Raw genomic sequence first — 6,276 nt, 5'->3', positions numbered from 1 at the left:
GACCTGACTAACCACACAAGTCTCTCGTCCATGTTTATCGCCTATTCGGGTTCCATCCGCAAGGAGATCCGGCCGGGGTGTCGCTCACGGCCCCAAACGATGTGTACAGGGTTCCCAAGCCCACCATCCGGGTGCCACTTGGTACACCGGGCCACTGTGTCTAGTCTGTCCCAAGCCCACCTGTACCGGGTGCCACTTGGTAGACTACTAACAATACCTACAAACACCAGAAACTAGTTGCAACTCCTAGACAGAGATCGAGTGGATTAATAAGTCGAGAGGGGTCGAGTTACCGGAACCCAATGTGTGGTAGTAACTGTTCATGGATCGCAAACATAGAACTCAGTTCCTAAGAACAGCTGCAATGGGACAACCCACCATGTACTCCTACATGGCCTCTCACCGCTACCTTTACCAAATCATGTTGACACACTTAGCTCTCAACAGTAGGACATGTTCACAACTTTCCAATTCACCCTCGATGAATCAGATCTAACACAACTCTAAGCAATAGCAGGCATGACAAACAAGCATGAATGAGTAGGCACATCAGGGCTCAAACAAATCCTACTCATGCTAGTGGGTTTCATCTATTTACTGTGGCAATGACAGGTCATGCAGAGGAAAGGGGTTCAACTACCGCAGCAAGTAACAGTTCAATCGTTGTTGTCCTAATGCAGTAAAAGAGAGCAGGAGCGAGAGAGTGGGATTTTATCGGAATGAACAAGGGGGTTTTGCTTGCCTGGCACTTCTGAAGATAGTATAGTTCTTCATTCGATCTCATCGTCGGAACCATGTTTACTGAGGGGGAACAAATACCGGCAAACAGAGAAAGAACACAATCAATGCAATGCACATTCACATGAATGACATGTCAAGTTAAGGTACTGAATTCACCTAATGCAATATCTAGCCAAGTTAATTGAAGTGGAATTCAAACAAGGTTAAACTCCAACTCCAAATGCTAGTCCATAAATTGCCCTAATCATGATTTATCCTATTCAGTGAGGTTAACTTGTTCAAAAATGCTTGAAAATGCCATAAACAGATTCTTCATATTTTTCCGATAATTTTTCATATATAATTTCTTTCATTCCGAGTTACGGTTGATTTTCTATGAATTTTCAAAGTTTTGGATATTTTCTGAAAATAATAAATAATTTCTGATTTATTAAAATCCCACAAAGCATTACTGTGTCAGCACCACGTCATGACGACGTCAGCAAGTCAACAGGGGCTGATCCAGGTCAAACCTTACCAGTGGGGCCCGCACGTCAGCGTAACAGGGCAGGAACAGATGCTGACTAGTGGGCCCAGGTCAACGGCCACGTCAGCACGGTCAAAGCTGACGCGTGGGGCCACTGTGTTTAATTAGAGCTAAACAGGAATTAAACTATGGTCAGTTAAAGGCGTGGGACCCATATGTAAGTGACTAGTGGGGTGGTGATTAGAGGGGTCATTAGTGCTAATGATGGACACGTCGGCAGTCGCCGGAGCCTGGCCGGCGGCGACCAAAACGACGGCGATGCGGCTCGGATTTGAGCTTCTGGCGGTGGTTTGGCACGCTGAGCACACAGGGGAGGAGCTCTTGCTCGTCCACATCCAAAGGATAGGACGAGAGGCTGCGGGGTGGCCAGGAGCAGCGTCTGCGGCGAGCGAGGCGGTGGCCGGAGCTACGGCTCCACGGGTGAAAGGAGTGCAGCCCGCTAGCGAGCGAGCTGATGGCCGCGTTGGGCTCCTGGGAGCTCCCTGAGCACGTACCAGTCCTCGGACGCGAGCGAAACTCGCTCTAGCCACGGCGACCTCGTGGCCGGCTGCGATGAGCTCTCAGGCTCGACGGAGCCCGCGGTTAGAAGAAGAAATCGGCATCGGGGAGAGGGGGGTTCGGTGCGGAGGCTCACAGCAAGTCCAAAAAGCGCGAGGGCGAGGTCGGGGACGCCCGGTAGCTCCCAAATCGACAGCGAGGATCCACGGCGACCGACGAGGGGAACGGCGGTGTTGGCGGCGTCCAGGGGCTTCAGGCACCATGTGGCTCGGTGAGGAGGAAGAGGGGAACGAGGCGGAGCTTCTTGGCGTGTCGGCGAGGCATGAGGTGGTCGGTGGCCACAGTGGAGGTCGTCGGCGCATTGCGAGGCGCTCGGCAGCAGCGGGAGAAGGAGAGCAGAGGAGAAGAGAGGCACGGGAGAGGACGAGGCGGTCCAGGGGAAAACGTTGCATTGTCCAGCGCGTCGAGGCAGCGCCGGGTAGCAGGAGGTGGCCCGGCGCGTGGCCAGCGCGCGACGAGCACGCGCCCAGCGTCCTTCTGGTGATGGGTTGAAGACGACTGGCCCTGGTGGTGGCTGGGCCAGCTCCTAGGCTGCATAGTGCTGAGCCTCTGGGCTGTAGGTAAGCGCCACGTAAGTTTGCTCTCCTTTTATTTGTTTCTGTTTTTCTATTTGTTTGCCTCTGTTTTGATTTAGTTTAACATCAAATCATTTTTATATAATTCTGAAAATATTTTTTTGGGAACTCTCTGAATTAATCCAGTGTCCCTCAATATTTCTCAGAATATTTGGAGCTGTCAAAATATTTATAGCAATGTTTTGGAGCCCCAATCAAATACAATATGTGTTGAGGTAAAATCCAAGATGGCTTGGAAAAATATGCATCACCTCTGGTTGCTGTTTCCAGCATCTACAAAAATCATGAACATTTTTCTAAGACCATTTTGGGTTCTTGGAATTTATTTCAGTTGAACCTATTTTAATTCCATTTGCTGCTAGGGTTTGATCATCCCCATTTCAAGTTTCTGAGAAATTTAAACATGATGCAAGATGATGATGCAATGACAAGCAAGGCCAAAGCTAGGGCTGTGACACCCTGTTTGAAAAGGCCGTGTTAATATAAATGCTCTTCCTCTGAAAGTTTCAGTTCCTTATCTAAAACTGAACTTGCAGTTTCTTATCTGAAACTGAAACTTGCAGTTTCTTCTCTGAGAATCACATTGTCTGCACTTTTATACTCCTATGAAACTACATTTTTAAGTGATAAAAATAGATATCTAGAATTCATAAAATACTTCATATGTTCAATACTGCAAATCTGAAATTCAAAAGACATTCATATCTGAAAGTACTCTCAAAATACACAACACAAAACACAATTCAGAACCTGCAAATACTGACAACCCTAAGCTCCTCTTGACAATTCACAACCTGCCCGACTATTCCTCGGCGGCAGACAGCCGCCCCGTGAGACGATGTGAACGGCGAGGGAGACGATGGCAGGGAAGCGTTGTCGGGCCAACTGCTTTTCTCCTCTTGCAGTTGGGTTCGGTCGACGAAGACACCACTGGCTCGCTCTGGCAGGACACCCTCACAAACGGCACCCTGTAGATGCTCGATCCTTCAATCTCTGGTGGATGCTCCATCTGGGATTGATACTCCCGCCACCGCTCCCTCACGATCGGATTCGGTGAATCTGTTTGCTCCATGGCCCAGAGGAGCAGCTCTATGTACTCCGGTGCGACTCCCTCCGGGAGTATCGCCGCCTTTTCGCTCTATTCCAGATATTTGGCCATGGATGTTGCCGTCGCCGCTAGTTGGTCCTTGTTGTCAAACCAAGATTGTATCTCCAACATCCTAGCTAGCTTCACAGGGTCGCCGTCTACGATCCTCACGTATGGGTTATACTCCTCCATCGATCTACTTCTCCACAGCACCTTCACTTGCCGGCGGTGGTTTTTGAATGGAAGAGGAGAGGAGTAGCGCTGGTTTTGGATTAGAACGGGAGAGGAGCGAGCTGGTTTTGGACTGGAACAGGAGAGGAGGGGCGGTGGTTTTGAAATGGAAGAGGAGAGGAGCGGCGCTGCATTTAGATTGGAACAGGAAAGGAGCGGCGGTGGTTTAAGAGGAGAAGAGCGGCGCTGGTCTTGGAAGTATTTTTTTGTTGTTTTGCGTATTTTGGGTCAAAGTTTGACCACGTACTATATTTGACAAGCAAAATGTGAATGCATGTCACCAAAAATTGTATCGTTTGGTTCGTATCTGAATGCACTTTCAAATTATATTATTTTTGCAACGTATAACATATATTTTATGTGCGAAAATCATGGTCAATTATGACCCAGAATAAAAGGGAGACTAGTTAATGTGGGGTCGCTTTCTTACTTGAAGGGTAAATTGATTTTGATTTTGATCCAGTCACAGCATGCCGGCCCTTTCTTCCAATCCTAAATCGCTGTCGCGCGCTCCTCTCCCTCTTCTCCATTGCAAAACCACCTGCTCTCCTCTACATCATCTCCATTCCAAAACCACCGTCTCGCCTCTCCCTCTTCTGATCTTCTCCATTGCAAAACCACCTCCACTCCTCTCCATCATCTCCATTCCAAAACCATCATCTCGCCTCTCCCTATTCTCTATTGCAAGACCACCGTCTCTCCTCCGTTTTTCCAGATGCTTTGCTCCATGGCGCGGGCGCAATCCATGGATACAAAATTAATATATTGTATACTATTTAAAAGTCAAGGGCGGGGCTTTTCCTGCGCGGTAGGCGGCGGGGCAGTTCCGCCTAGTCGGTTCGACAAAGACGCGAGAAGACGAGGGAGTAGGCTGCTGCAAACATAGGGTTGTGTGATTTGACAGCGAGTTACTGCTGGACAGGTGGGGCCCCGTGATTTTACTTGCCATTATCATTTTAACTGCGGCGCTACGACCGGCGTGAGTCTCCCGATTCCTGACCACCTCCATACAGATGCCTCTCCCAATACTCCACCATGTAGTAGAGGCTGGCTCTTGCATGAGAGCCCACTTCTCCACTTTTTCCTTGCCTCTCTTTCCTCCACATATGCAAAAATGCCCTGTAAAGCGCACTATTCTACTTACTTTTACTTGCTCCTACAGGTGCTTAAGCTTGCCACATAGGCATAAAGTCTGATGTGGCAAGTTAATCAAGAAGAGAGAGACTACTTTGGTGACCCAAGGAAGAAACGGTGCTAAGCGCGTGTACCTAGGTGAAAAGACAATTTTGAGTCTATAGCTAATTAAATGAAGCAAACTTAGCAACACCATTTCATTGGAAGAGGTCACTCCTTGGCAAATGCAATAAATACTAGTACTCCCTGTGTCCCATAATATAAGAACGTTTTTGGCACTACACTAGTGTCAAAAACATTCTTATATTATGGGACGGAGGGAGTACGAAGAAAGAGATAGAGAGGAGTAAAAAATACACTTATAGCCAACCTTATAGCCAACCTTGTTGTAGTATGAGTGACTAAGTGATGACTATGTATGACATGCCAACATCAGATAGCCTAACGCACCATGTTAAATCTCGAAGGGCGCGACCGCGCGAGCGACGCGACGGTCGTGGTAGGCGCGACCATGATACGGGGTGCTGGCAACCCTTGGATCTGAAATCAAACGGTCGCGTGCTAAGTTGCTGAAAATTTGCAGAATAACCCTCCAGGATAAGATATTCACCCATAGGTCTAGAATAACGCCATGCAACCGTTCGAGCTCAGATCCAAGGGCTCTCGGAAGCCCGTATCATGGGAGAATGGAAAGCCACTACCCTGCCGTTCGCGCGCTGGCAGTTCGCTCCTACTCGTCCCCGCATGTCCTTCAATACTACGGCGGTTCGCTCCTAGTCGTCCCGTCCATTCACATTACGGCAGTTCCACTAATCCTAACCCTCCTCCAAAATCCATGGCGTCCCAAATCTCCACGATCAGCGGTGAGTACAAGGTTAGAACCATCACCGGCGATGAGTTCGATGTCATCTACACCCGTTCTTCCGCGACGGTGAAAGGATGCCTTTCTCGCTTTAGACGCATGTTCAGAAACTCAGATGATGAGTGGGTCGTTGGGCTAGATGTTGAGTACACCACAGTCCTGGGACCAGAGAAGGATCTAAAGGACGAAGAGAGGAAGAAGCCCGCTGTGATCCAGGTTTGCGTATATAACGTTTGCTTGGTCTACCACATATGCCATGCCGACGTTGAGTGCCAGGATTTTAAGAACTTCCTCAAAGACAAAACAGTGAAATTCGTTACTGTAGACTTTAAGAACGACAGGGATGTCCTGCGTCGGATAGGTCTCGTTGTAGGCAACCCCTTTGACCTCCAGAAGAATCGGCTGGTGTCCTCTCGTCAGCCTTTAATGCTGACCCTGGCAGGAGCCATGGTTCATCCTTCGTACGATAAACTGGAGAAACCTCCATACACATTTCATCGTCATGCATGGCAGCGGAATGTACTACATATAGACCACATCTACTACGCTGCAATGGATGGCT

The sequence above is a fragment of the Triticum urartu genome, chromosome 6 (genome assembly GCF_003073215.2).
Source record: "Triticum urartu cultivar G1812 chromosome 6, Tu2.1, whole genome shotgun sequence".
NCBI lineage: Eukaryota > Viridiplantae > Streptophyta > Magnoliopsida > Poales > Poaceae > Triticum > Triticum urartu.
This window is presented reverse-complemented; position numbering follows the sequence as displayed.